We start from the raw sequence: 27,891 nt of genomic DNA, 5'->3' as shown, positions 1-27,891 counted from the left end.
TTCTATAGGCAAAGATGAATCAATGTGAACAGTATTTCTTTTCTCCTTCTTTCCAAATATATTTAGTTAAAGTGCCTCAAAACCCAAAAAGAGTAACAGGTATTGTTTGTGGGAGAAGTATGCACAAGTGTCCATTCGTGCAGGGCACTTCCTGCTTTCAGAACAAGCATCAAAGAATCTGTGGGGCGGTCTCCCTGCATCTCTGCAGGGGAATGTGAATCTGCAGAGAGACTTGATTGGCTCAGGTAACACAATCATGTATGTTCTGTAGATGAGTCAGGAGATGTATGAATACAAGAGTAAATTTAAATACCTTTTATTGTCCTACACAGAAAAATGTAACCACCTGAGAGAAAAGGGCACACCCTCTCTAGACGTCAGTCTTCTCAGTATAATGTTCAAATGCAAGCCCGAGTCAGGCAGGATGATTAAACTGACACAGTGTACCTGGGTATACCGGGGGAGGTACCTGTCTGCTTGGGTGACATGGCTCTGAGGGGGGCATGTCAGTGGCCTACAGTGGAAGGAATTCTAGGGCAGGTTCCACAAGTAGCTTAGAGACCTTTGGAGAGTCACTTTTCCCTTGGACTCAGTCTCTCCACCTAAGAAGTGAGGGTTGGAGCCCACATTCTCCCGGGTTCCATGTGTACCTCAGCCCACCTCCCCCTTTGCATGTTGCTCTACAAGCCCAATGCAGGGCCTACCCTCCAGTGCCCTTGGTATGGGCACTGGATTGCCACTGTACCTGCCAGCTGGGTCATGTGCATACTGTTAGCCCTCAAGCCGGCAACACCATGGCTCTGGCTACTGAGCAGTAACCTGAGTTTGCCACACTCTTCTCTCCAATACTTTCTCTTATACCACCCCAGTCACTAGGCAGGGGAGAAGAATCAAGCCCACATCAAGGGTTTCAGGGACCAATATTTATTTTGCTCTCTGAATAATATTCATGTTTTATTTCTGATACCCTAAGAGACAAACAAAATAAAGCAATTATAGCTCATGGGGGAACTTGTGGCAGAGGATAAAAAATAGCCCTTGTTTGCTTTATACACATTATAGAGGAACATTCAGAGGGCACCTCAGGTCCCGCCTGTCCCCCGCCTTTTATGGGAACTGTTCAAAGGCAGGGTAGAATCCTGTAGAAGCATATGGGATAGGATGCAGGTGGAGCTCTGGATCAGTAGGTGAATGTGCAAGCTTCCAAGCCTGGCTGCCTTGGTTCAAATCTGACCTCTGCCACTTGTTGACTGTGTGACTGGGCAGAGCATATGACCGAGCCTCTCTGAGCCCCACTGTCTTCATCTGTAAATTGAAGCCTCAGAGCTTCTTGGGATTAATAGAGATAAGCAATAGAAACATACTCAACCCAGGAACTGGAGCATAGGAGGAATGAGAATATTGTGATTACTATATTTTTATCATACAACCTTCTATTTCAGGCACATGAGAGCGATTCCATTGACTTCTTTAGTAGGAAAGTCTAGCAGATAAGAAGTCAAATCCATCATTCACGATAGCAGTCAATGTTGAATTTTCTTTCTCTCTAGGATTTTTTCCCATTATAAAATGGGAAGCTAGGTCAAATTTGCTCAGTTAATTTTGGCCTGAGAGGTGCTCTTAGGACCCTCCACATTTGCCTGTAAGGTCAGACTTATCAGTTCACGCTTGTTAGCGTGAAAAACTCCTTTCCTATCACTGCTCCTGCCACTTCCCTTATCCTGTCTTTCTTCTGGAACAAGTGGACTTGCAAGATATTTCACTCCCTGTTTTGGCAAACACACTTGTTCTGTGAGAGAGAGTTCCGCCCATGTGTACAGCCCTGGGCTACAGACATGGGAGGGTTTATCAGACAGAAAGCCTTTCTTCTGCAGGTGCCAGGGCATTGAAAGCAGGGCCCCTGCTGGCTGTCCCCTTCTAATTAGGAGTGCCCCGCCATTTCCGAGCTGTGGCTCTTAGGGATACCAGACTAAAGCTAAGAGGACTGTGTGTGTTTACTGGTCCTTGGGGTGGACTGGGAAATTTCCCAGCCAAATGATGAGCAACAGGCATTCTAACATGGGTGGAACTGAGGCAGTAAGCTTTAGTGTAGAATTACCTGAAATTCTGCATCATGATAAATTTATTTCACACAGAAGTTAAATTCCAGAATCTTAAAGTCGTTCCAGCAGTGCTCAGGAACAGAGCAAACCTGTTCGGGGGTTTTGATGTCCATGTCATGTGTGTATGTACTGCCAGTGTTGACCAATGGCCAGTGCTATGGCCATTAGCCAACTTACTAATGACCAATACCTCAGATCTAAGCTGGGACAGGGAGGGAAAAGGTCTTGTAAAATACGTCATAAATTAGCGACATTAGATAAGAACTAGCTAGGCAGGGTGGCGCACACCTGTGATTCCAGAGACCTGGGAAGCTGAGGCAGGAAAGGCTAACTTTGGCAACTTGTCAAGACCTTGTCTCAAAATAAAAAATAAAAAGGGTTGAGGATGTGGGTCAGTTGTTAAGTGTCCCTGGATTCAATCCTCAGTACCCCCAACCCCTCAAAAAGTCCCCCCAAGACCTAACAAACCTTGGCCTCTAAAGACTGGGTTTAAACCTTAGCTCTGTCACTTGCTACCTGAGTGTAAGGCATTATTAGAACTACTGTTTCTTTCTACTCTGACTCCCCTTTGCCTTACAGTTGATAGATCTTATTTTTAGAAAAGTATTTGAAAAAATTTTACAAAAATATTTGACCAGTAACACACTTGCTACCTTAGGTGCTTTAGTGTCAGTTCCTCACTTGATGGGTCCTTGGAAGAGGCCCTAGAAATATGTGAACTATCCTTAACTCAATTTCCCCTTAGCTGGGACCCCAAATGCCCCTGGATAGGTAACTCTGAATGTGGTGGGATTCATTTACATGCTCACAGTCATCCCTGTGTTTGATTAAATTACTGCAGCCGTCTTGGGCTGAAAATGGTCACCTCTCCTAGTACAGGGACATGTAGGTGCAGGGATGAAGTCCTTATCATGATGTGAACCCCTCTTGAGTGTGAACCCCTCTTGAGATAAGTGGGTGGCAGAAAAACCAACTATATGAAGCCAGAAACTAGCCTGCAGAAAAAAATTCCAAACCCTATGGTTCACACATGGAAAAAAACTGATGTTTTCATTTGACGACAACCTTAAAAGTTTACATTATAGTAGTTCTTCCTTATCTGCCATTTCAATTATTCAATGGTCTGAAAATATTCCATAGAAAATTCTGGACATAAACAATTTATAAGTTTTAAGTAACTTATTACAGTATATTGTTATAATTGTTCTATTTCATTATTTGTTGTATTATTAGTCTCTTACTGTGTAGGAAAAAACATAGCTTATGTAGGGTTCAGTATTGTTGGGTAATAGGGTTGGTATGAATTGGGGGTCTTAGAATGTGTCCCCCTATTGATATGGGAGTGTACTCAACTAATATGGAACCAAGGAGCAAAAGAAGTTTAAAAAAAACTCTAATAAAAACATGTTTTGATCAATCAAATATTTCTCTATTCTATCTATAAACAATTTTATAAAAATCATTACTATATATGAAGAAATGGCCAAAAATTTTGCAGTCAAAAATATAGAGTTAGGTAGACACAGTATCTATATTTTATTTTATTTTAATGTGGTACTAAGACTCGAATCCAGTGCCTCAGGCATGCTGGATGAGCACTCTACCACCAAGCCACAATGCCAGCCCTTATAGATGTGTTTTAAGCAATTAATGAAACTATGTCACTTTCTTGGACTTGGTGACATTTTTAATATTTGCCTGCTTCAAAATCTTTGTTGTGCTTCCTTTTCTTGACCTAAATGTCAATTTTCATAACTTTGAATTCTACTTTTTTTTTTTCTCAGAGGGTACCTCTAGCTTCGAGTCCCACAAAACTGGATCTGCCCATGGACAGCTCATCATTTCTTTCTTTTTTAATATATGTATTCTTTAGTTGTCAATGGACCTTTATTTTATTTATTTATATGTGGTGCTGAGAATCGAACCCAGTGCCTCACATGCTAGGCAAGCGCTCTACCACTGAGCCCCAGCCCCCATCTCATCCTTTCTTTAGGAAGAAATGAAATAAGATGTGTGCAGTAAGTACCGAGCGGGCTTCTGCACCACAGTTGGCTGGCAGCAAGAGTGCTGCAGGGAACAGTACCGACACACAGTTGTGGGACATGTCCAAAGTGCAGCAGTGGATGGACACAGACCATGTCCAGGCACGGCACGGGAAACTTGGAAGGAGACCAGAACTGAGTCTGGATCTTTACCCTTTAGAAGCATCATGGCCAAGAGAATGTGAAAAGCACAAGGCAGCAGGAGCAGGAGGATCTGTGCTGCAAGAGGCCAGGAGAGAGTAGTGAGGTGACAACAGCCACGGCACACAGCCCTGCCTCGGGCCGTTCCAAGACCTCTTTGCCTAACCTCTACCACCAAGCTACCAACCTGCACCACTGCACTTCTGCCACCCCTGACCAACCTTGGGTCTGGACAGGGTCTGGAATTGAGAACTTTGGGGATTTTAAGAAGGGAGAGCAATGCATATGTTATGTGTTCTAAGTCTCCATTGGGAATATGAGGCAGCACCCATCAAACACTAATGTTTTTACAGGAAATACGAAAGTAAATATTTTAAATTTTTAGTCAGATTTAATTGTAACCAGATTTTCTGTATGGCTGTGGCAAGAAGTTGGAGGGTGAAATGGAAGGTATGGGTTCAAGGCAGGGAAGGCAATTCTGAGGCTTATACCAATGGCCCAGACAAAAGAAGTGAGCTGGATTCTGGTTTCCTCTGTAATGCGCAAGAGATATTTGTCTCCCCGTGATGAGGCTGACTCACATAAAACTGTCATTTTTATAGGTTGAAAATAATTGAATATTGGTTATTTCTTATGATTCAGATATTTGGAATGTTAAAAACACAAATAAACAAAGGAAGGCCCATTCTCCCTCCCTGTGAACACATCCCTTTCCTCTCACAGGGGAGGTCCCAATAGTTGGTCTGGATTTCTTCAGGATGCTGCAGACTTGGTCTGATGAACATCTCTGTAGGTGTAATAGGGACTTCATTTGTTTTTGTAAAATATCAATTCAGCTTTTGCTGAAAAGAAGGATGTTCATTATGTGATGTCCTATGTTTTTAATTTATGTATACAACAGGAAAATTTAATTTTTAATGTTTTAAGAAGGTACTGTCTTAATAGAGAAAATTAAAAGGCAGCAAAAACTTTTTCGAAACCTTCACTGAAACCCGGCCAGCTGGGGAGGAAGTGAAATAAGAGGGGGATATTATTGTTAATAGTTAATGGTTACTGAGTATCGACGACTTGCAGGGAGAAACCGCACTGCAAGAGGGATTAGCTCCGGTCCTTGCCCAAGCACACAGCCAGACAGAAAGTGGAAGGCAAGCCCTTTGTTATGAGCACTACAGACCACTGGGTGAAATAATGAAATAAAGAAAAAGATTACTGCATGAGTCATCTCTGGAAAGTAGTAAACATTTTAGGCTGATGAGTTTCATCTTATGTAAGAGTTAACGTGAATGAAGATGATTTATAATGGGTCTGCACATTGTTTCAGAGGAGCATCCATAGACCTGATGGGGGGGATGCTCCATTTAACCTCTGAGTCCTAACGAGGCTCTGTTTTCCAGATGAGCTCAAGGCTTGTCATACGCTAGACCTGGAAAGCATAAATGGTATTATCTTTGTATATACAAATAAAAATCAATTCATTTTCCAAATGTTTAACTCATTCAGGAAGAGACACACACGAATAGATCCCAGCTAAATCAACCATGTTAGCAAATCTCCTTCTGCTTATCAAATCAGGATATATTAGGTTCAATAAAGGTGCTTGACTTATAAATCTACAAATAAACAGCAATTTTCCTGAAGAACATTTTGATTCATCATCTGAAACTGCAATTCCTGTTCATTTTAGTAGCTTTTTTGTAACTTTTCCTTAAATAAAAGGAAATACTACATCTGTAAAACAGAATATCTCAATAAACTATATTCTCAGACTATAAAAGGATTACATTGTCTTCCTGTGAAAATGATCATAGAACAGAAGTGCTGACTAGAAACCTTTTCTCCATTATATTTTTGAAGAAATACCAAGGACTGTATTTTCTTACAGACTGACATCCTGAAAGGAGATCCACCCGAAAGGTAGAATTAAGCCTACTTGTCATTCATGCAAACCATTTAGCAGCCTCTACTCCTGGAATATTTCAAGCCACTTGTGGAACACATTTCAAATCCAGTAGTCTGCTCACAATACAAGAGGGAGGAAAACAGGTTTGGGTTTCTTATACGCCCTGTGAATCCACATCTCCAAGCTGTGTTGCAGTTCCCACAACCACTTCTCTAGCTACCCTGATAATCAGACCTGGCTAGGAAGGTTGGGAAACCGGGGTTCTGTATCAGGCTGTTTACTTAACACGTGTCACATCTAAAATAAGGATTGCTTTAGCTGAAAAAGCAAGTCATTTATAAATGTGCATTTATAAGGGCAAAAGTCAAGGCAACTGTGCAAACCACTTGTCAACGTATTTAGAGGAAATTGTGTAATCAACTTAACATACCAGTTAGCCTTTACCTGCAAGGTCAAGCTCAGAGTTCCTGTATGTCACCACACTAGCCTATTAATCACTCTGCAGGAAATTCCACATTTTTCTTTAGATTAAACTATAGAAAGTGGAGTGGGAACAGAATCTAGAGAGGATTTCCTATTCGTTTCTTTGTTTCCTCTGACTTGCCTGATGTTTCATGATTTAATTTTTTTAAAACTTGTCTGCTACAGAATTTAAAATAGGTTCAAAATGATATATTTCAATATGTACCGCTAACGGGCGTTTTATAACACAAAGGTAAATGTAGGTATTTGATGGCTGGATGCCAACTTACTGCTGTAGATCCCTACCAGAGATAGAAAGCATTGACACTGTCAAACAAGTAACAGATCTTTCATTCCAGAAAGAAAGAAAAGGATATGAGCTACTAAATTTAAAACCATTTCCCCTACTTTTTCATGTTGCCAAGAAAGTTCAGATACACGATTTTTGAAGAAATATTAATTTCAGGTATTTTTAAAAAAATCACTTTCCAATCGCTTTTTAAATAAAATTACCAGAAAATATCTTCATTTTTAAAACAGCATTATCGAATTATGATACATACACCATGCAATTCACCCATTCAGAAGTTTAAAATTTAGCCTGTTCTGGTGATGCACATCTGCAATCCCATGGACTGGGGAGGCTGAGGCAGGAAGATCACAGGTTCAAGACCAGCCTCAGCAACTTAGCAAGACCCTGTCTCAAAATAAAATAAAAAGAGCTCAGATGCAGCTCAGTGGTAGAGCACTTGCCTAGCATGCCTGAGGTCCTGGGTTCAATTCCCACTATTTGTCCTCTCCATAAAATCAAAACAAAACGAAACCCTATATCCATTACCAGTCCCTCTCATTTTCCTTCAACCTCTCCAGCTCTAGACAACCACCAATCTGCTTTTTGCCTCTGCAGATTTGCTTGTTCCAGACATTTCATACAAACGGAGTCATACAACCTATGGCCTTTTGGGCCTGTCTTCCTTCACTGAACATATTCCCCAGGTTCATCCATGTTGGATTTCATCCCTTCTTATGGCTGCATAATATGCCACATTTATCCATTCAATAGAAAATGGACATTCAGACTATTTCTACCTTTTGACTATTATAAATAGTGCTGCTATGAATTTTCATGTGTGGACATAGGTTTTCATTTGCCTTAGGAGTAGATAACCTAGGAATAGAAATGTTGGGTCATATAGCAACTCCACATTTAATATTTTAAGGAACTGATGAATTGTTTTCCGAAGTAGCTATTCCATTTTGCATTCTTATCAGTAGCATACGAGGGCTGCCATCTCTGCACATCCTTACCCACACTTGTTTTTGTCAGCCTTTTTTATTTCCTAGTGTGTGAACATGGCAACTCACTGTGGTTCAAACTTTTTTTTTTTGGTGGTACTGGTTATTAAACCCAAGGGCCCTCTAACCACTGAGCTACATCTTTCCTACCTCCCCATCCTTTACCCTGTTTTTTAATTGAGACAGGATCTTGCTGAGTTGTCCAGGATGGCCTGGAACTTGTGATCCTCCTTCTCAGCCTCCTGAGTTGCTGAGACCAGTAATGAGGGAGGTGGGACCACACTGACTTCAAGTATCTTTTTTTTTTTAGTACTGGAGATTGAATCTAGGGGTTCTTAACCACTGACTCATATCCCTAGCACTTTATATTTTACTTTGAGACAAGGTTTTGCTGAGTTGCTTAGGGCCTTGCTGAGTTGCTGAGGCTGGCTTTGAACTTGCAATCCTCTTGCCTCAGCCTCCGGAGCCACTGGGATTGTAGGTATGAACCATTGCACCCAGATCAAATATCTTTTAAGAAAATGTTCATAGGAGGATTTTTGCTCTGCTTTCTATGGTCAGTATTAGGAACAATTACTTAATAGTGTGGCACTGTACAGCAGACAGGATGGAAGGGGGTGAAAGAAATATACACCTGGTAACAAGACATGCAGGGACTTGGGATGATGAGGCCTTATGTTAAACCTCTCTTGTTCTGAATTTTTAGACATTTAAAAGTATAAAACAAACCCTCCCCAAATAGCATTCAAAGTTGTGATTTAGTTTGGTTGTTGTTTGATATTTTCTTTGCATGATTTTACTTTCAGGAGGATACATTCAATCTTAGTTGCAATATGTAATTAAAACAAAAATACTAATCTTGCTTCTGAAGAGGCATTTATTGCTACTGTTCTGTTTGAGTAACTTCCATGCTTATGTTTCTACTTTCTGGGGGCTTGGCCCCAGCAAGGAAAGATAATCCTCCTTTGTGGACATTCCCACAGTTAACTCCACACACATCTGGATGGCAGTTCAATAGTCCACTGTTATTCAAACAATTTGTAATCACACATACTGTGTGTCAACTAACAAGCCAGGGTGTATGGCTTTTCAGTACTCTGTAGCATTCAGCACGCACAATTTACAAATAAAATAAGAATCTACAGTAGAGACAATGGCACATTCTTCCTTGAATCACTGAGTGAAAAGAGCGTCTCTGTTGAAATACAAGACGGCGCTTGTTATTTTGACGGTAAATGAAAAAGAGGTTCGGAAAACCATATTTCATCTGTTAATTCTCTCAGCATGGGAAAGTACCATATCTGTGGCATTGAAGAATCTGGGGCTGCATGTTTCTTTAAGCTGAGCTTGAGTCAGAGATGGCCAAGTAACCACCAACAGCATGTCTGATATGCAGCTGACCAATTCCAACAGCCTTATCCCTCTAGGTCCCAGTGGGCTGCAGAAAACAGGGACGATGGCCAGATTCATCATGGTCATTTGTTTCTCTCATTATTTTCAGCTTGCAAGATGGAGGGGCGGAAGAGTTGAGTTCAAGCCCCCAAGTGGCTGATTAACAATTTTGGAAACAAAGGGTTAGATAAGGCCAGAGGAAGTGCAGTTGAGCTTGTCCTGAGAAGGAGGACTGGGGACAGGCTCTTCACACACCCGTGAGTCCCCAGACTTATGACAAGGTGGCAGAGACAGCAGTGAGGAGTGATCAGTGTGGGACTGGGAGGTGTCAGGAAATGCAGCCAGGCGCAGCTGGACGACATTCCACCTGCCCCGTCTGATTGGCAGCATGGTGGCCTCTGACCCCAAGGGGCTGCGCGCCCCACTGGGGAGCCAGCTCAGGCCCTCGAACGGATCATCTGGCTGGGTCGCTGCTGAATTCCTTAAGATTCAGGGACCAGATGATCTGGCCTTTCTTCTCCATGAGGGCTTCTCCCTGGGCTTTCCCTACTGGCTTTTTGCCCACAACACCATAACTTGACTCTCGGGCTCTGCTGGAAGGTTCTTAACAGAGGACAGCCCTCCTTCCAAGGTAAACACAGTTCTGTCACACTGCAAATGCAACGACGTTGTAAGAAAATAACCATTAAGATCCAGGTGGCTTGTGAGAGGAAGAAACTGTCACTGTATAATAGGTCATACCAGGGAGAAAAGATTAGTTTCACACTGAACTTCATGTCTTCACTTCTCTCCACTCACAAATGATAATATTAATAAATAGTTCAGTGTCTGCTCATTTCTTTTCCAATTTGTCAGGCATTTACGGAGAACCTATTATGTGCCAGGAACTGTGCTAAATCCTGGAGATATAAAGAAAAAGGAAGCAAAATCCCTTTCCTCAAGGATCTCATGGCCTTGGAGGAGAGCCAAGTCTGTACAGAATAGTCTAGAACATGACTGGTGAATGTGATACAGAGGAGAGTGAGGAAGTGCAGAGGAAAAGATGGCTGCTCTGCCTGAGGGCTTGGGAGAGCCTCACAGAGAAGGTGCCGTGCAAGCGGGGCCCCATGAGGTAAGTGGGCTCTGTCACCACGAAGGATGCCCAGGCTCGGGGACCCTCAGGGAGCTTGTCAGGGACTGCCCACCTCACACGCGGCCCAGTGAGGCCTCCTGTTGAGATGAGGAACCCACTAGCTAGAGACCAGGAGAGGAAACTAAACTCCTTTCTGCCCTCCACTTTCGGTGTGCTGTTCACCTGCACAGTTGACAGGGTCAGATCTGGACCACGCTGCCATGACCCATCCAGACTCCATCAACCAGACAAGTACTAATCTCTGGCGGCCTGTGGACTTGGAGGACCTAGGGGTCCAGCCTGGATCTGCCCACAGGGGTGGAACTCCACCCTGGCTCTCTTCCTCATGCCCACTAGAAGGCGCTGAGACCAGGACTCAAGTAGCAAAGCAACAATGAATTGGAAAAGAAGAAAAAAACTGAAAGAAAAATGACTCAGCAACTGAACAACATCAATTTATAAATATTTTTTGATCCCCAGAAGTATGCCCTAAAAGGAAAGGCGGCCATAGCCAGCTTCAGTTTTCCAGATCACTGGGGTCTCGGAGACCTTGACAGTCATCTTCACATGGATGGAGTGCTCTTGTTCTATTTTGGAGGTACCAGGGTGTTTCACACACAGAAGCTTTGCCTTAAGATCACAGGGCTGGATTAAGACCTTACACGCTGTCTCTGCCACCCCCTGGGAATGCAGGCTCCTTGCTCACAATGTACCTAAAATACCGCATACCCCATTTGAGGCATCCAGGGAACAGAGGATGGAGAGACTTGTACAATTCAGCCTTATTATCTTGCTAGGACATTTTCATCATTTTTAAAATCTATTTCCTTATGGAACAAAATGAATAATTCACATCTCATTGGAATTTCTCCTTTTAAAAATAACTGTCAACTATTTAGTGGGTTTTTCTCTTGATCATTTGTAGGATAACAGAGTTCTGGGATAGGAAGGGACCACACAAGCCACCTAGAACCACAGCAGCACTGAAGGTTGCATCAGCTCTGAGAGCATCCTGGCAAGTGCTGTGTGTGTAAATACTTTTGCCAACATCAACATCATCTGTCTACTCACTTCCCAACTGAGGCTGCTCTTTTAGTGAGAAGGGTCCAATATGTGTCCAGGTAACTTTCAGCCACTAGCCCTGCATCAGGCCTATGGGCCACAGAGAAAGGTCTCCTTCTTCCACAGAACAACTCTTGTGAAAGTGGAAGAGAAATTGTCACACAGTGCTTCTCACCATCGCTCACCTCTGAATGCGCCCCAATTTGTACAGACGACCCCACTTCTGCAATTTAGAATAGACTTAGGTTTCTTATCAAAAGAGCCACTTTTAAAGTTATGCCTTGTCTTTTTTTTTTTTAATAACTTTAAAAATTTATTTTAAAATTGAAATATATCATTGTATGTTTTATCTTGTGCAATATGATGTTATGGTCTGTCTGTACACACACACACACACACACACACACATTGTAGCATGATTAAACATCTAATTAGCAAATGCATTTTCTCACATGATGTTATGAAGTATGTACAGACATAGAAGAATAGGTAAACTTAACTAATACATACGTTCTCTTACATAGTCTTGTGATAGCACACAAGTTCCATTTTCTTCACATTTTCAATAATACATTGTCATTAGCTATAGTCACTTTGCTATACAGTATATTTCTTGAAATTGTTCTTTCCACTGACCTGTAGAATCCTTTGACTAACTTCTCCCCATCCCTCACCGCCCATCTCCTCCCCAACTGCCTGAGCCTCTAGTAATTACCATTATACTCCCTACTTCTATTAGATCAATAAAGTTAGGCCTTTTCCTAGCCTCCAGTTCCTGTCCTTCTTGGCTGACTGACCCAAACAACATAACTTTATTCCTTTATCCCATGCCTTTCACCTGCCACCCACCCACCTGCTCACTTGTCAACCTGTCTACTCATCTGACACTCAGTGAGGACTAACTATGTATCAGGCACTATTCCAGGGACCAGGGCAAGAGTAGTGAACAAGATTGGCACAGTGTCTGTCCCTGTATGGCTTATAACCAAGTGGCAGGATCTCGGAATAATCAAATAAATAAAGAGAATAAAGTATAAGATTTTAGGAAAGGTAGACTGGGAAACACTTTCTGAGGAGTGACATTAAACTGATAACTGAAGGAAAAGGAACAGCTGGCCAAGTGAAGATCTGGAGGAATAACCTTCCAGGAAAAAAACAATCTTATAAGTATCTCTACCTATCTATACCTTTATACATATAAAATTATATTGTTTTAAACTCAACCATTCTAAATAGAGTTATTTGTAAATTCTACTTTACCTGCTTGGAGCAACCCCAAATCAAATTCATCAATCCCTGTCTCTGTGGTCCATAGAATATGTTGCTTTTCTGCAGAATTTCAATTAAAGAAGGTCTGGTAGTAGTTGCAGTGCCATGGGGGACTCAATGACCATATTGACAGAATATTAATTTCAACTAACTTGCAGGATTTCTGAGTAGCTGAGGAAGAACAGGATATTTAACGAAAAGCCAATTCACATAACCCAAGAATAGGCTTTGTGTGTTCTAACCAATTAAATCTCCTCTAGTTTTTAACAGCTTTGTTTATGAAGCCCATATTGAAAATTAAATGTTTATTACAATTTTTTGAAGGTGAGGTATAGAACTTGGCACAGTATTGATTAATAACTTGTGGATGGCTGGTGTGAGGAAACCAGTTTTGAACCCAACTGTAAACAATGCATGGGGCAGAGTGTTTCAGCTATTTGTATGCTCCGGGCTTGCCAATTTGTAATTAGTTGCAGATTTTCAATTACTTCTCAGCAAACAAAACAGTTTTATTTGCATTGTTTACTTGGCATTTAATTTAAGAAGAATCCAATTGACTGTTTTTAGAGACAGATGAATTAGGAGGGTTGGGATAAAATAAATAGATACATTTTGAGTAGCCCTACATCTGCATTTTTGTTTTGAGTGAAACAAATGTACAAAACTTGGCCTAAATTCAATCAACTCTATCACACAATCTCAAAATGCCTCCTGTGCAATTTGTCAAAAAGAAGATTTTTGGCAACTGCATATGAAACTCTTGAGATTTGTAATGAAGAACATAATCAGAGAGAGAGGAAAAAAAAGCAAAGTTGCATTTTCTGCTAATTGAAACTGGTAAACCACTGTGGGTAACTTAAATTCAAGAGAAGATCAGAATTACTATTTTGAATGTTAGCCCCTGTTCTGTGCTTCACACTCGCTCTGTCCATGACTGGGGGCTCCTTGCAGGCCCTCAGTTTTTTTTCTTTGGAGAAGAAAATTCCAATTGCTCAACAAAATATTTACTGAGGACCTACACAGTGGTTAGTGCTAGAGATGGAAATGAAGAAGGAAAGAAATTGACCTTCAAGAAGCTCAGAGTTTGGTGGAGAAAGGATAGAAATTTAATTAAAGGTGAGCTACAGGCAACAGGGGTAAGGAAAGCGCTGGAATTAGAAGGGAGGAACTCGCTCTGACCAGTGGTGAGGAAAGGCGAGAAGGTAAAATGTAAAGGACTTAAGGGAGGAATGGATTCTTGCAGTTGGGGGAAAAGGAAGGATATTTTGTGGTGAGGGAGCAGGATACAAAAGGGACACCACGTGTCAGAGCCCCAGGTTTGATGTGGCTGGATCTGGCACAGCCAGTCAGATGAGGGATGGGAAGGAGGTGGAGGGCGTGGTGCCGGTGCAGGCGAATGGCAGCTGGCAATGGCAAGGAGCCTGCACCCTATCTGAAAGCAGGCAGGAGCCCCTGGAGAGCATGAGGCAGAGCAGGCAGCCATAGGGTCAGATGGGTCTGCACTTGAACAAGACCATCTGGGGAATGAATGGTGTCTGAAAATGGGCAGGAGCAGTGGAGCTGACTGGGTATTTCAGAGGTGGAATCCACATAACTTAAAAAACAACTAGTCAAAGGAGTGAGAGCAGAGAGGAGGCCTGTGAGGACATCATTCAAGTCAGAGAATGTATGAAGGAAATAACTGACAGGATGATAAACACACACACACACACACACACACCCCAGAAATGCCACAGTAAAGTATTACGGCAAAGCTCAAAAACACTATGCTAAATGAAAGAAGTCAGCCACAGAAGGTCCCATGTCATATGACTCCATTGATATGAAATATCCAGTGTGAGTGAATCCACAGAGACGTGGGCTGGGGCACTGGGAACTGCCACTTAACAGGTTCAGAGCTTCCTTTTGGGGTAAGGAGAATGCTTCGGAACTAAATAGTTGGAGGAACTGGTTGGATAACATTGTGAATGTCTTGAAGGACGAGTGGTGCACTTCAAAATGGTTAACTTTGTGTTGTGTGAATTTCAATTTAAAAAAAAAAGCACAAAACCAAACAAGTAAAATAAAAACAAAAAACAAAACCAAAAAACCCCCCAAAAAACCAAAAATAAAAACAAAACCCCTAAAACACCACAGCAGCCCATGGAATCTTGGATTCCAGAGCTGCACAGACCAAGAATTTCCCCTTAAATCCAACTGATATCAGCGCAGAGAGGCCTGGGGAAGGCACGCTAGTGCCCATTTGGTGAGCATGATATCCTTCCCTCGAAGGTCTGGGCTGGTGCCTACTTGGGAATGGGCAGGAACCTCATTCCTTGTAGGTGTACCCTCTAGTTGGGGACCTCCACCTCTGCTGTATCAAACTCTGGCTAACCTAGTAATGTGAGTAGTTGGTCTGGGAGGGAAAGCAGCAAAGCACACAGAGAGGAGAGGGGAGCGGGGCCAGGAAACAGTAAGAAAAACTTTCTGGCATTCATATTGGTCATCAGTAGCCCTGGGGGAATAAAGGGCTCCCTGATGCTCAGTGCATCATCAGGAAGATTAATTAACATTTGTAAAGGCCACACACAATGTGAAAAGCCCAGTAATGGATCTCCAAAAGCTGGAGTCCCTGTTTTCCAGAAGGGTCATGAAACAAGGAGTGGAAAATATTCCCTAGAAGACAGGGCTGGATGACCTCGGCCATGAAGAACATTGCAAAGAAACGACTGGGCTTGTCTGGGATTCTCTTCATTCTCAAGTTGAATCTGATCTGACAGATGTGGTGAGTAATTAAACCCTTGTCCATTCATAGTCTGAATGCCTGCACTGCACAGAGAATGGGGCAGGAATAATGAGAGGCACAGCCCCTCCGGGACTATTCAGGAGTGCTCAAATTTGCATGGTCACATGAACCCGAAGGAAGTGGATTTTGCTGGCCCGGCCAGGAAGTGGAGACCGCCAAAGCTTTCTGATTTGCATAAATCATAGGGCTGGAAGGCAGAGAGGCTTAAGGGCTCTTGGAGGAGGCCAGCTGTAGCTGCCTTTCCTTGAATCCAGCACACTGCTGTGGTTAGATGCTGCCTCAGAAAAGCTGTAGAGGTAATTTAACTTGTGATGTCATTTACTCAAAAAGTTTTGTCAATATATACCCTTGTCTTTCCAAACATGTGATTTTTTTTTTTTAACGAGTTGCTGCACAGTCTCCCAGTGAATGGTTTCCTTTAATTACCTCAAAAAAAAAAAAAAAAAAAAAAGGTGATCTGGTAAAGGGTAAATTCATTTTATTATGATTACTGCTGTCAAATAATTTCTAATTGTGTGACAAGTTGCTTAAGCAAAGAATTGTCTGTGGCATTAAAAAGTAGTTAATGTCTCTTAGAAAGGATTATTTTCTTTTTAAGTTTCAAGTGAAGGCTACTGATTAATTAATCCATTTACATAAAACTGTCTTAGATGAGTTACCTGCAAAGATAAAGCGTGAAATCTATCCTGTTATGTGGAATGAACATATAGAGGTACTCTACCAAAAGCAAATAGAAGTAATCAATTAAAAACAAATGTCAAAAATTTCATTGTATTCTATGTGATATGGGCGATGTCACTGACCCAACTGAGTAACTTCCTTAACTGGGCCTTCCCATCTATACTTGCTAGGGTTTGGATATGAGGTGTTCTCCCAAAACTCTTGTTAATGCAGGAATGTTCAGAGATGAAACGGATTGTGAGAGCTACAACCTAGTTTGAATGGACTGACTGGGCAGTAACTGTAGGCAGGGGTATGGCTGGAGAAGAGGGTCATGGCGGGGCTGGGGGTTGTGCCCTGGAAGAGTTCATTTTCCTCGAGGCCCCTTCTTCTCCCTCCCTGCTTCCTAGCTGCTGTGAACGGAGCAGCTTTCCTCCACCACACCCTGCACCACGACGCTCTGCCTTATCCTGAGCCCAGAGCAATGGACTTGGCCGTGGAACCATGGACTACACCTCTGGAACCATGAACCAAAATAAAATTTCTATCCTCTAAGTTGTTCTTATTTTGGTCACAGCAAAGAAAAACTGATAAAAACACCAGTTTTATACAATTTTCTTATGGAAAGGCATGTAAAATTACATGGTGATTTTAAGAGATTAGATGCACATGTCCTTTCCATTTGCCGCCTACATGTGGTTCACTGCATGTTACCTCCCGTGCTGGCAGGTACCAGTTGACCAAGTTTGGCTAAAGTCTTCCAACTTTTGCCCCCTTCAGTTCTGCACGAGTCCTACCCTGACACAGTCATCACAGACCTGGAGTGCAACAAGGGAGGCAGAGACTTACTCGTGAAAAACTGGAATTCCTTGATCACTTTAATATATATAATTAAATGGAAAGTATGCATTACCCAGACTAATTATATATAATTTCTTGGCATTAGGTATAAATCATTCAGACTGTACCCAGGGGGAGGGGAATAAAAGGATTCTTTATAGCAGAATTTTCATTGTAGAACCCATCTCCAGCAAATCCCTTCTTCCTAGCATCTTAAGTTGTCTTCAGTGACTTTAGTCTGTTCCCAAGCCGAAGCTGTGCAGCCATTTCTGCAGTAGGAATTAGTCTTTTCAGAGCTACTGACTGGATTTATCACGTAAAGTGGTTAAATGCGATGCTGAGAAGAGTGGAACAGAGAGAGAGAAAAGAGGAGAGAACAAAGATGAGGAGATGGAGAAAGAAGGAAAAAGAGAACTAGGGGGCAGGGGAAAGAGCTTCCGCTCCCCCTGTGTCCCAGCTGTAATAAACAGGAGGAAGAAATGCCTGGTCTCAGTCTCGGGGACTGATAAGAGATGACAGGAGTGCCCACATATCACCTGTCAAAGGGCTCCACGTGTCGGTGAACTGGCAGGAAGTGAGAAACTCTGGTTCGCTGGCCCCTCACCATCCCTCACTGTAAATGAATCAAATGTCAGAGCAACAGTCTTTATTTTGGACTGACAAGTTAAAGTTGCAAGGTGACTATCAGTTGGCAGGCCCTCTCTCTAGTTCATGAAGGTGGCAGAAAGAAGGGATTATTGATCAACTTTGGGAGGGACATTCTCATTAGCAGAAATGGAAGACTCAAGATCTAACAAAGTCCTTAGGAATGCAGAGAATTGAGAGCCACAGCATGAAGGAAATCTCTAGTTTGTGGGTGGCTGTTCTCTCTCTCTCTCTCAAAAGGCCCATTTCCACCTTTAAAATAAAGCAGATTGCTGGTGCCCATGGCACAGGCCTGTAACACCAGCTACTGAGGAGACTGAGGTAAGAATATCATAAGTTTGTGCCAGGCGCAGTGGCTCACGCCTGTAATTCCAGCAGCTCAGGAGGCTGAGGCAGGAGGATCACGACTTCAAAGCCAGCCTCAGCAAAAGCGAGGCACTAAGGAACTCAGTGAGACCCTGTCTCCAAATAAGATACAAAACAGGGCTGGGGATGTGGCTCAGTGGTTCAGTGCCCCTGAGTTCAATCCCAGGTACCACCTCACCACCAAACAAACAAAACAAAACAAAAAAACCCAAAATAGTACTGCAAGTTTGAGGCCAGTCTGGGCAACTTAAGAAGACAATGTCTCAAGCTGAGGAAAAAAAAAAAAAAAGACTGGGATGTAATAGAATGCCCTGGGTCCAATCCCCAGTACCTTAAAAACAAACAACAACAACATCTAAATTACCACCAACAACCTCAGATTGTTCACGTGTTCTGAAGAGCTCAGTGAGATCTGGACAGAGAGCAAGGACCACTTTTATGTCCTTTTGCTAAGGAATCTGCCCTCCTTTCTAGTCAGTGAGACCCAGGTCCAGAGACATCAGAAAGCTAATCTAGGAGATGCTGCTGGGGAGAGAGGTCCTGATGTTGGGGTGTCTGAATTCAAGATTCTTAGGCTTGGCTCTTGGCCTTGGAACTTTCTGGAAGTATCAGGTTTGCAACTCACAGAGTTAGAAGAGTCTCCAGAAACACAGGACATTAGCATGGGTAGTATCACAGTAGCCCTGAAGAAAACTACATTGGCTCATTTTAACTGCAGTTCTTGCCATGTACACATCACAGGAGGTGCAATTTCTAAACCGCCTGTGATTTGTTCGAGATTCCTTGGAATCCTCATCTATTTGTGCTGTCTCTTGTTACTTTGGTTGTGTATTTTGAATCTACTGAAATTCATGGAGGGAAAGCCCTCCTAAGATGCTCCATGAAGCTACAACTTCTTAACTTCATGTGATCCTAGTTTTTTCAATTGTAAAACTAAGACAGTTATTTCTAGCTTTTGGAATGGTTGATAGTTAATAGGGAGCACATTGCTTGGCACAAAAAATGCCCCCAACAATGGTAATTACAATTACTAATACAGGAAAAGAGGTGAGAGTGTTTAAGGCTGTGAAAACCACTTTATTTTCCAATTTTTCTTCCCAGAGGTTTAAACTGTTCAGGTCTTTTTGCATTTGTTTTGGTCTCTGCTGATAGCAACACATTATTTAAGGAAAGTAATCCAAGAGAAACAGACGCTCCGTGTCACTGACCTCTTCAAGTGACACCTTTTTCATTAATTATTACCCTTCAGTGACGGCTGTGGCCAGTTTCTACTCCTTCTACAGCTTCTGTGAGTTCTAGGGCAAGGGGTCGTTTGGAAACAGTTCTCATCAAGGAGCACAGGACTACACACACACCCTTCGTAAACTTTTAAGAGAAACAAAACAAAACAAAACAAAAAACCTAAAGGACAGTGTGACTGTTACGGCTGAGAAGTTGGACAGACCTATTTCTCAGGCCAGCACAGCCACTTAAGAGGGGCAGGATCTGAGTCAGCTGCTTCCTGCCTTGCAAAAGAGAATAATAAAAACACTGATCTCTTAGAGCTATTGTGAATATTTGGGAAAAAAACCCCACTAATATAAAGTGCGCAGTCCCATGCCTGGTACATGGAATGGTTCCCGTAATCAGGGGCCAGCTTATGACTGTGAAACTCCCAGATTGGAGGCGGGGCATTGGTGCACGCTTCATGTTACACATTGGTGGAGAACATCTGGGTTAAGTGGAGCCCCTGCTCACCCCTAAGTATGACTATTTTCTTTTCTTCCACTTCAGGAAATTTGTTTATACTCAAAAATAGTCATTAAGCTGGGTGTGGTGGCACACACCTATAGTCCCAGTGATTTGGGAGTCTGAGGCAGGAGAATCACAGATTCAAGGCCAGCCTCAGCAACTTAGCAAGACCCTTAAAGGACTGGGGATATAGCTCAGGGATAGAGTGCCCCTGGGCTCCAGCCCCATTTCTGAGGGCAGGGGACAGTCATTAAGCTGAACCCTTGTGTTCACAGGGGTGGTGACACCTGGGGTTATCAGTCCTTTTGTTTGTGAAGACAAAGGTCACATGGGATTTCAGCAATTGTGCATGTTCTGGGTCCACAGATAGTGGACAGGCTCCATAGTGTCTCAGGTACAGTGAGTTGGACAATGTTCTTTTTATGAGCTCTGCAAGCTGTGTTGATCAAAAGGGATGTTAAAAAGCAGTCGTTTCCAGACATTTCTAGTTCACTTAGTAGTTGTTGATAAATGTAAACCAGTTGTTCTGCAACGGATACCTGCACACCCTCAACTACCAATTTCACCAGCTGTGTAAGACATTCTCAATTTTTCTTCTTTTATTTTTAGCAGATTATGTTTTGAATTGTATTCAATCAAAAAAAAATAATAATAAAAGAAAAGAAAAAGAAAAAAGAGAACAAAGAAGCAAACCTGTCTTTTCATGCAGGGCTCCAGAGAATCTGAGTTGTCCTGAGGTAAAATCCCTTCCTGTGATAAGTAAGACAGCTGATGACTTTGAGTGTGCACTGTTATCCTCTACCCCAGGAGACACACCAAGTTAGTGCAGCCCCAGCTGCTGGGTGGAGCAGGGCATGCTGGGAGTAGGGTATAGACTCACTGGGGCTAGGGCTGCTGAGATAGGGGAGGCAAGGTACAGACTCAATTCCTTATGGCAGTTGTTCCTCCAGCTGCCACAAGTCTCGAGAGCTAAAGGTGACTTTCCAAAGCCAGTATTTATTTATTTATATTTTGGTACTGGGAATTAACCCAGGGAAGATATGCCACTGAACTACATCCCCAATCTTTTCATTTTTTTGAGATACTGGGATAGTCTTGCTAAGTTGCTCAGGTTGGCTTCCAACTCGTGATCCTCTTGTCTCAGCCTCCCAAGTCACTGTGGTCATAGGTGTGTGCCATCACACATGGCAGTAGTTTTTTTTGTGTGTGTGTGGTGGGGTACCGGGGATTGAACTCGGGGGCACTCAACCACTGAGCCACATCCCAGCCCTGTTTTGTATTTTATTAGAGACAGGGTCTCACTGAGTTGCTTAGTGCCCCTCTTTTGCTGAGGCTGGCTTTGAACTCACAATCCTCCTGTCTTAGCCTCCTAAGCCCCTGGAATTACAGGCGTGCACCACTGCACTGGGCAAAAGTCCAATTTTTAAAAGACAAGATGTTGGATTCCTTCAAAGAACAAATTTTTATGAACTCTGAATCCTCAGGGAAGGCAGAAAGAGAGGACAGAAAAAGGTGGAAGAAAGGAAAAAACAGAGAGTATATGACACTATCTTTCCCCCCCCTTTCATTTATATAATCTTATTTGGAAGATGAAACACATTATTTTCTTCCCAATGGTGTCATGACCACTTTAGTTTTTCTGTTCTGAAAATGGACGATGTTTGTTACTATGCTTTGTTATTTTACACAATGTGTATATGGACTCTTGGAATAAGAGTCTCAGGACACCTATAGTGAGGATCAGCAACTTAATGTTATTCTATTTATTCCCTATTCTATGAGAAACATTTTCTTTTCTTTCTTTCTTTTGGTACTGGGGATTGAATCCAGGGGCACTTTACCACTGAGCTATATCCCAGACCCATTTTTTATAAATTCATTTATTTATTTTTTAGTTGTAGTTGAACATAATACCTTCATTTTATTTATTTATTTTTATGTGGTGCTGAGGATCGAACCCAGGGCCTCGCACGTGCTAGACGAATGCTCTACTGCTTAGGCACAGTCCCAGCCCATTCCTAAAACTTTTTATTTTTTATTTTCAGACAGGGTCTTGCTGAGTTTCTTTGGACCTCACTAAGTCCAAAATGATGAGGCTGGCCTGGAACTTATCATGGTCCTGCCTCAGCCTTCTGAGCTGCTGGGATTACAAGTATGTGCCACCATGCCTGGCTCTATGAGAATCTTCAGGGAAGGCAATAACTGCTTAGAATTATTTCCTCTCATACTTTCTTCTTGTAAGTGACTTCAGCTTCCTAGGAATTATCAGAATTCTTTTTCTTGCAGGCTATCATTTGTGAAACAGTATGGCTCCTCCTTTTGGAGGGCAATCAAGGCTCTGCCTGGATTCAGTGGAGGTTCATGGGATGCCTCCATGTGCCCTGCTCCAGGCGTGCTCTGTGGAGGTGTGCAGTGGAGGAAGCCAGGCAAGACCAACATGGCAGTAGGGTGGATGAAGGCATCCTGGGTTTGACTGCTGCTGCTTCTCAGACCATCTGAATGAAGGACAAGGTTTTGTTTTTTCATTTTTGACTTGTTGAGGGCTGATGAGGGGTGCTGTTTCCATGGCAAGTATGCAGCTCCTACAACATGCACTTCACCAAGAACTTGACAGCACCCTAAATGGCTTGGGCTCTGTTCTATGACAGAAGTCCCCTGACATGTCCTTGGACAATAAGGCAGCATCAAAGTGATAAGCTTTTTAAAAAAATGTTTACTCTTTTTTTTTTTTTTAATTTTTAAGGTGTAATTGGACTCAATGCCTTTATTTTATTTACTTGTTTTTAATGTGGTGCTGAGGATCAAACCCAGGGCCTTGCACGTGCTAGGCGAGCGCTCTACCACTGAGCCACAGCCCAGCCCAAAATGTCTACTCTTAATGTGTGTACTGATGATGTCATAGACTGACAGGAAATAGTTGATGGATTGGAATCAGGAGTAGCTCTAAACTGAAGGAGAAAAAATGTTCAGTGCAGTGATCCACAACTGGTACCCTGAAGGGATCAAAGTGGCACTGAAGATCAAAAATAAGAATGACAGGGGCTGGGGCTGTAGCTCAGTGGCAGGGCACCTGACTAGCATGGGTGAGGCGCTGGGTTCGATCCTTAGCACCCCATAAAATGAAACAAATAAATAAAGGCATTCTGTCCATCTATAACTACAGAAGTAATAATAATAATAAAAAAAAGAATGGACAGACACATGAAATGGAGATAAACCAGGTGTTTCTAATGATGTACAAAAACAAACAAGCCTCACTGGTCATTTTTGGAGGTTGCTGGTACAATTTGATGTTCTAAAAATTATTAAATAAATATATAACCACTTATGCTGCTTTTCTTATATGACCTATATTTCAGAGTACCCAAATAGTTGATGATGGTGAGTTTTTTTATATAAAAGAATAACACTGGGCTGGGGCTGTAGCTCAGTGGCAGAGTGCTTGCCAAGCATGTGTAAGGCACTGGGCTTGACCCTTGGCACCACATAAAAATGAAACAAATAAAATAAAGGCACACTGTCCACCTACAGTTACAAGCAATTAAAAAGAAAAATGCTAATAAATGCAGAAAGAATGACAGGAAACAAAAGTCACCACACCACAACCCTCAATGAGCATAGGCATAACCAACACAATGACTACTAAAACTATTTGATGAGCAGGTTGATAGAGAAGGCCATATGGATAGTCAGGCTGACCATAATTAAACCCACTGATCAATGTGTTTGTGTGTGTGTGTGTGTGTATAGGAGATAGGCAGATGCTGGGGATTAATTCCAGGGTTGCTCTATGACCGAGCTACATCTCCAGTCCTTTTTTGAGACAAGTGTCTCTCTGAGTTGCACAGGACAGCCTCAAAATTTCAATCTTCCTGCCTTAGTCTCCTGAGTAGCTGGGATCACAGCTGAGAGTCAACATGCTTAGCTCTACTGATCAGTCTTTTTTTTTTGGTACTAGGGATTGAACCCAGTGTTCTACCACTGAGCTACTTTCCCAGCTCTTTTATCATCATCATCATCATCATTATTTTTGAGAGAGGGTCCAGCTACGTGGTTTAGGCCTTGCTCATTTGCTGAGACTGGCCTTGAACTTGCCATCCTTCTGCCTCAGCCTTTTGAGTTGCTGGAATTATAGGCATGCTCCATTGTTCCCAGTCACTGATCAATTTGATGTAGGTAAAAATGATTCAATCAGACACCATATGCTTCCTGATGAGATAAAACTGAACCTGCCTCTCACTGAGTCATTAGACCTAACCACTAGTGTACAGGAAATATGGAGGAAAGAGGAACATGTTAAATAGCACCATGAAGATGCAACAGGCCAAATCCATAACTTGGAATTTTTTACAGGACAATATGTGATTTATTTAATAAATAAATACAAATAAAAAGGAGGAGAATTTGTAATAGATTAAAAGACACTTTAAGGATAGATCTACCAAATGCAACAAGTACACCTTATTTGGATCCTGACTTATACTACCTGTTTATGGACATGTTTAAAATGATTAGGGAAAATTGATCCTGAATGGGTTTGCAACTATTCTTAAATTTAAGAAGTATAATAAAGGTACCATGGTTGAGTTTCTAAAAAGTTATGCCACATGTTTTGGAGACACATACTAAAATATTTATAGGTAAAAATCAGGTATCTGGGACTTAGTTTAAATTACTTCACAAAACAAAACAGAAAGGACAGAGGGAGATAAAACTTTGGTAGGTATTGAAGGTGGGTGTTAAAGAGGTGTGGGGGGGTCACTACACTATTTACTTTTCTCTGTGTGTATGAATTTCTGGGGGGCTGCTTTAAAAAAATGAAAGGACCTCACTTCTGTGAAACGGGATCTCACAGAAAATAAAGCAACAAGACAGGCCAGCGGATGGAAACATGATGCTTATCTACTGAGTCGCCGATTTAGTGCCCTCTCTTGCTCAGGCATGGGGTCTGAGGGAGGGCAAGCACAGACCACGGGAGGGACTTCCATCTCTCTGAGCTCTGTAGGGTTACTAGGTGCCTGGCAACCCCATAATCCCAAGGGAGGTTGGGAAGCTTTCTGAGATGGAGATTTCCAGGACCTGCCTGGGAGAGGCAAGAAAGAGGATCCCTGCCGCAGCACAGTGTCCTCTTTAACCTCATTCCCAGGGAAAATCCCAAACAAGAACCAACAGAACCATGCCATCTGGGATTCTCTAATGTACATCTGGCAATGTGCCATGGCAAGTACCTTGGAACTGTGGACATGGGGCATATTTCAAGGCCACACACATCTTTTATTCAGTGCTTCATCATCCCACATGTTATTAATTCACTTAAAGAACTATACTAAATTTGACCTTCAAAGGGGGACGGTCAAAAGCAATAATGCCATATTTGATACAAAAATGACCTTATTGGGACCTGTAATATCTCCCTGCCAGCCTTTTTCAATTAAATGACCACAACTAGCAAACAACTATTAACATGGGGACTGTGTGGGATACAAAGATATGCAGTGTCTGCAATGGTGAACCACAAAATGCTTGTAGAGAAAAAAGGGAGGGGGATTCATATAAATTCTTGAGACAAAGATGTTATTCAGTTTTGCAATCCTTTGAGCTGCTGATAGGAAGAGTCCACAGTTTCCACAATTGTAGTAAGTGGATGCCTTGATAGGATGTTTGGGCGAAAAACCTTATTCTAGCCTTGTAATGTCCACACTTGGCCCAAGCACAGAGAATCAGGGACTCTTGTTACTGAACCATCAGTGGTTAGGGCAGCTTCAAGCTATTCCTTCATCAACTGAAAGTGAAGTAGAAACTAGGCCTAATTGTGCTCTTTAATTCTCAATTTACTTTTTTTTTTGAAAAATTTTTTTTAGATGTTGATGGACCTTTATTTTATTCATTTATTTATATGCGGTCTGAGAATTGGACCTAGTGCCTCTCACATGCTAAGTAAGTGCTCTACCTCTGAGCCACAACCCTAGCCCCTCTCTATTTACTTTTGCACAATTAGCCATTGTTTCCTATTCAATAGCAACCATGCCCTCTGAATCACAGGTCTGGCCAATCAGTGGGGTGGGCCATCTGAAATTGAGATTGGCCTGAAGGCTCAGGAGGTCAGCCTGCCATAGGTAGTGCATGCCTTTCCCAGTTGTTAACCAGAAATCCAGCATTCGACTCTGTGCAGGGACCCTGGCTTGCAGAGCTCTGGCCCAATCTTTCTTTAAAATTAAGTGCTGGAGGAACTTTCGGTTACCTGACTCAAGTCTCGGCTCCTTGAAGAAAATCTGGTTCAACCTTCCCCACTTCACTGGGAAGTTATGAGGAACTGAGCTACTAATGCTGCCAGGTTCTTAGCTTTAAAGTAAGGCCAGGTCTTGTTTGCAGACCATTTTTCCAATACTGTCATCTAGAGCCACCAGACTGTGCAAATAACCAGGATTTCTCTCCTCTATCTATCCCTGCCTGTCCCTAGCCCCTGATCTCTCCAGCTTCCGGCAACCACTAATCTAGTCACTCCTCTAAGATCAACTTTTATAGATTCCACACGAATGAGATCATCAAGTATTTTTCTATGAGTCATTTACTTGACTTATAGTGTCCCCTAGTTCCATCCATGTTGCTGCAAATGACAGGATTTCATCCTTTTTATGGCTGAATAGTATTCACAGTCCCACCCTCACATTTTCTCCATCTACTCCTCAGCTGATGGATATTGGGTGTTTCCATTTCTCTGTTCTGTGAACAGCGCTGCAGTGAACATGGGTGTGCAGATGTCTCTTCAATATGCTGATCTTCTTTCCTTTGAACATATATATGCCCAGTGGCAGAACTGCGGAGTCACGAGGTAGTTCTATCTTGGGTTTTCTGAGGAGTCTCCACTCTGTTTTCCGTCATGAGTGTCCTACTACCTTCCCACCCACAGGGTGCAAGGGGTCCCTTGGCTTCACATCCTTGCCAGCACTTGTTATCTTCTGTCTTTTTGATAGCAGCCATACTAACTGGAACGAGGTGACATCTCATTGTGGCTTTTATTTGCATTTTCCTGACGATTGAGGATACTGAGCATTTTTTCTTCTATCTATTGACCACTGTGTGTCTTCTTTTGAGAAATGTCTATTTGGGTTTATTGCCCATTTTTAATTAGTTTTTTTTTTGGCTATAGAGTTGAATTCCTAATATATTCAGGATATTTACTGCTTATTTAGATGTAGAGTTTGCAAATATTTCTTCCTGTTCTGTAGGTCGTCTCTTCACACTGTCGATTGTTTTCTTTGCTGTGCAGGAACTTTTCAATTTTATGTAATCCCATTTGTCTATTTTTGCTTTTGTTTCCTGTGATTTTGGGGTCTTACCCAATAAATCCTTGCCTAGTCCAATGTTATAAAGCATTTCTCTTATATTTTCTCCTAGTAGTTTCATAGTTTTGGGTCTTATATTTAAGCCTTTAATCCATTTTGAGTTGTTTTTTGTGTGTGGTGAGACATAGGGGTCTAGTTTCATTCTTCTGGACACTCAATTTTCCCAGCACAATTTATTGAAGAGACAGTCTCTCCCCAGTGTATGTTCTTAACACTTCTGAAAATAAGCATCTGCTTTTTTTTTTTTTTTTTTAAAGCTCCCCAGATAATTCTCATCAGCAACCAGAGCTGAGAACCACTGGGTTAAACTGACAGATGTGCTTCTAAAGTGCTTTGCAAAAATGAGAAGTCAACTTAGAATTGCTGTGTATTTTCTCTGTCTTTTGGATAGTCACAAAGGGCAATGGCATGTTGAAGGCTCATATTCAAATTTATTTGGATATAGAACGCTTGTTGTGCAAACCATCTACAAACAAAGATAGGAAATGTGATCCTAACCATCTGAAAACCAGTAATCCAGGTTGATAAATTTGGTTACTCTCTTTTAAACAGAAAAATCTGTACAGGACGACAGTCTATAGGAGCTAACATCCTTTTCCTCAATAAGGATACAGAGGACCCTTAAGTCAGTGTACTCTCTTAACTAGGAACAAATATCCACAATCTCACGTTGGAAGGAATCTTAAATGCCATCTAGTAGGACTCCTCCCTCCCCCCCCCCCCCCCCCCCCCCCTCCCCCC

At 42.2% G+C, this 27,891-nt stretch overlaps 1 protein-coding gene and 1 long non-coding RNA gene across 7 annotated transcripts in view; both read right to left on the bottom strand.

Moving 5' to 3' along the window:
* The window catches only part of Vti1a (vesicle transport through interaction with t-SNAREs 1A), a 342,770-nt gene that overhangs the window by 68,184 nt on the left and 246,695 nt on the right, over window positions 1–27,891 (bottom strand). The gene's annotated exons all lie outside the window — the stretch shown is intronic.
* LOC125617990 overlaps window positions 16,674–27,891 on the bottom strand; it is a 24,382-nt gene continuing 13,164 nt past the window's right edge. Inside the window, exons 2-3 of the long non-coding RNA XR_007349195.1 lie at window positions 19,605–19,610; window positions 16,674–16,686 (exon numbers count right to left, since the gene is read on the bottom strand). This is a non-coding gene — a long non-coding RNA (uncharacterized LOC125617990). The remainder of the gene's footprint in view (window positions 16,687–19,604; window positions 19,611–27,891) is intronic.

The sequence above is a fragment of the Marmota marmota genome, unplaced genomic scaffold, assembly GCF_001458135.2.
Source record: "Marmota marmota marmota unplaced genomic scaffold, marMar, whole genome shotgun sequence".
Taxonomy (NCBI): domain Eukaryota; kingdom Metazoa; phylum Chordata; class Mammalia; order Rodentia; family Sciuridae; genus Marmota; species Marmota marmota.
Note: the sequence above shows the minus strand (reverse complement) of the source record. Positions and strands in the feature narration are given on the sequence as shown.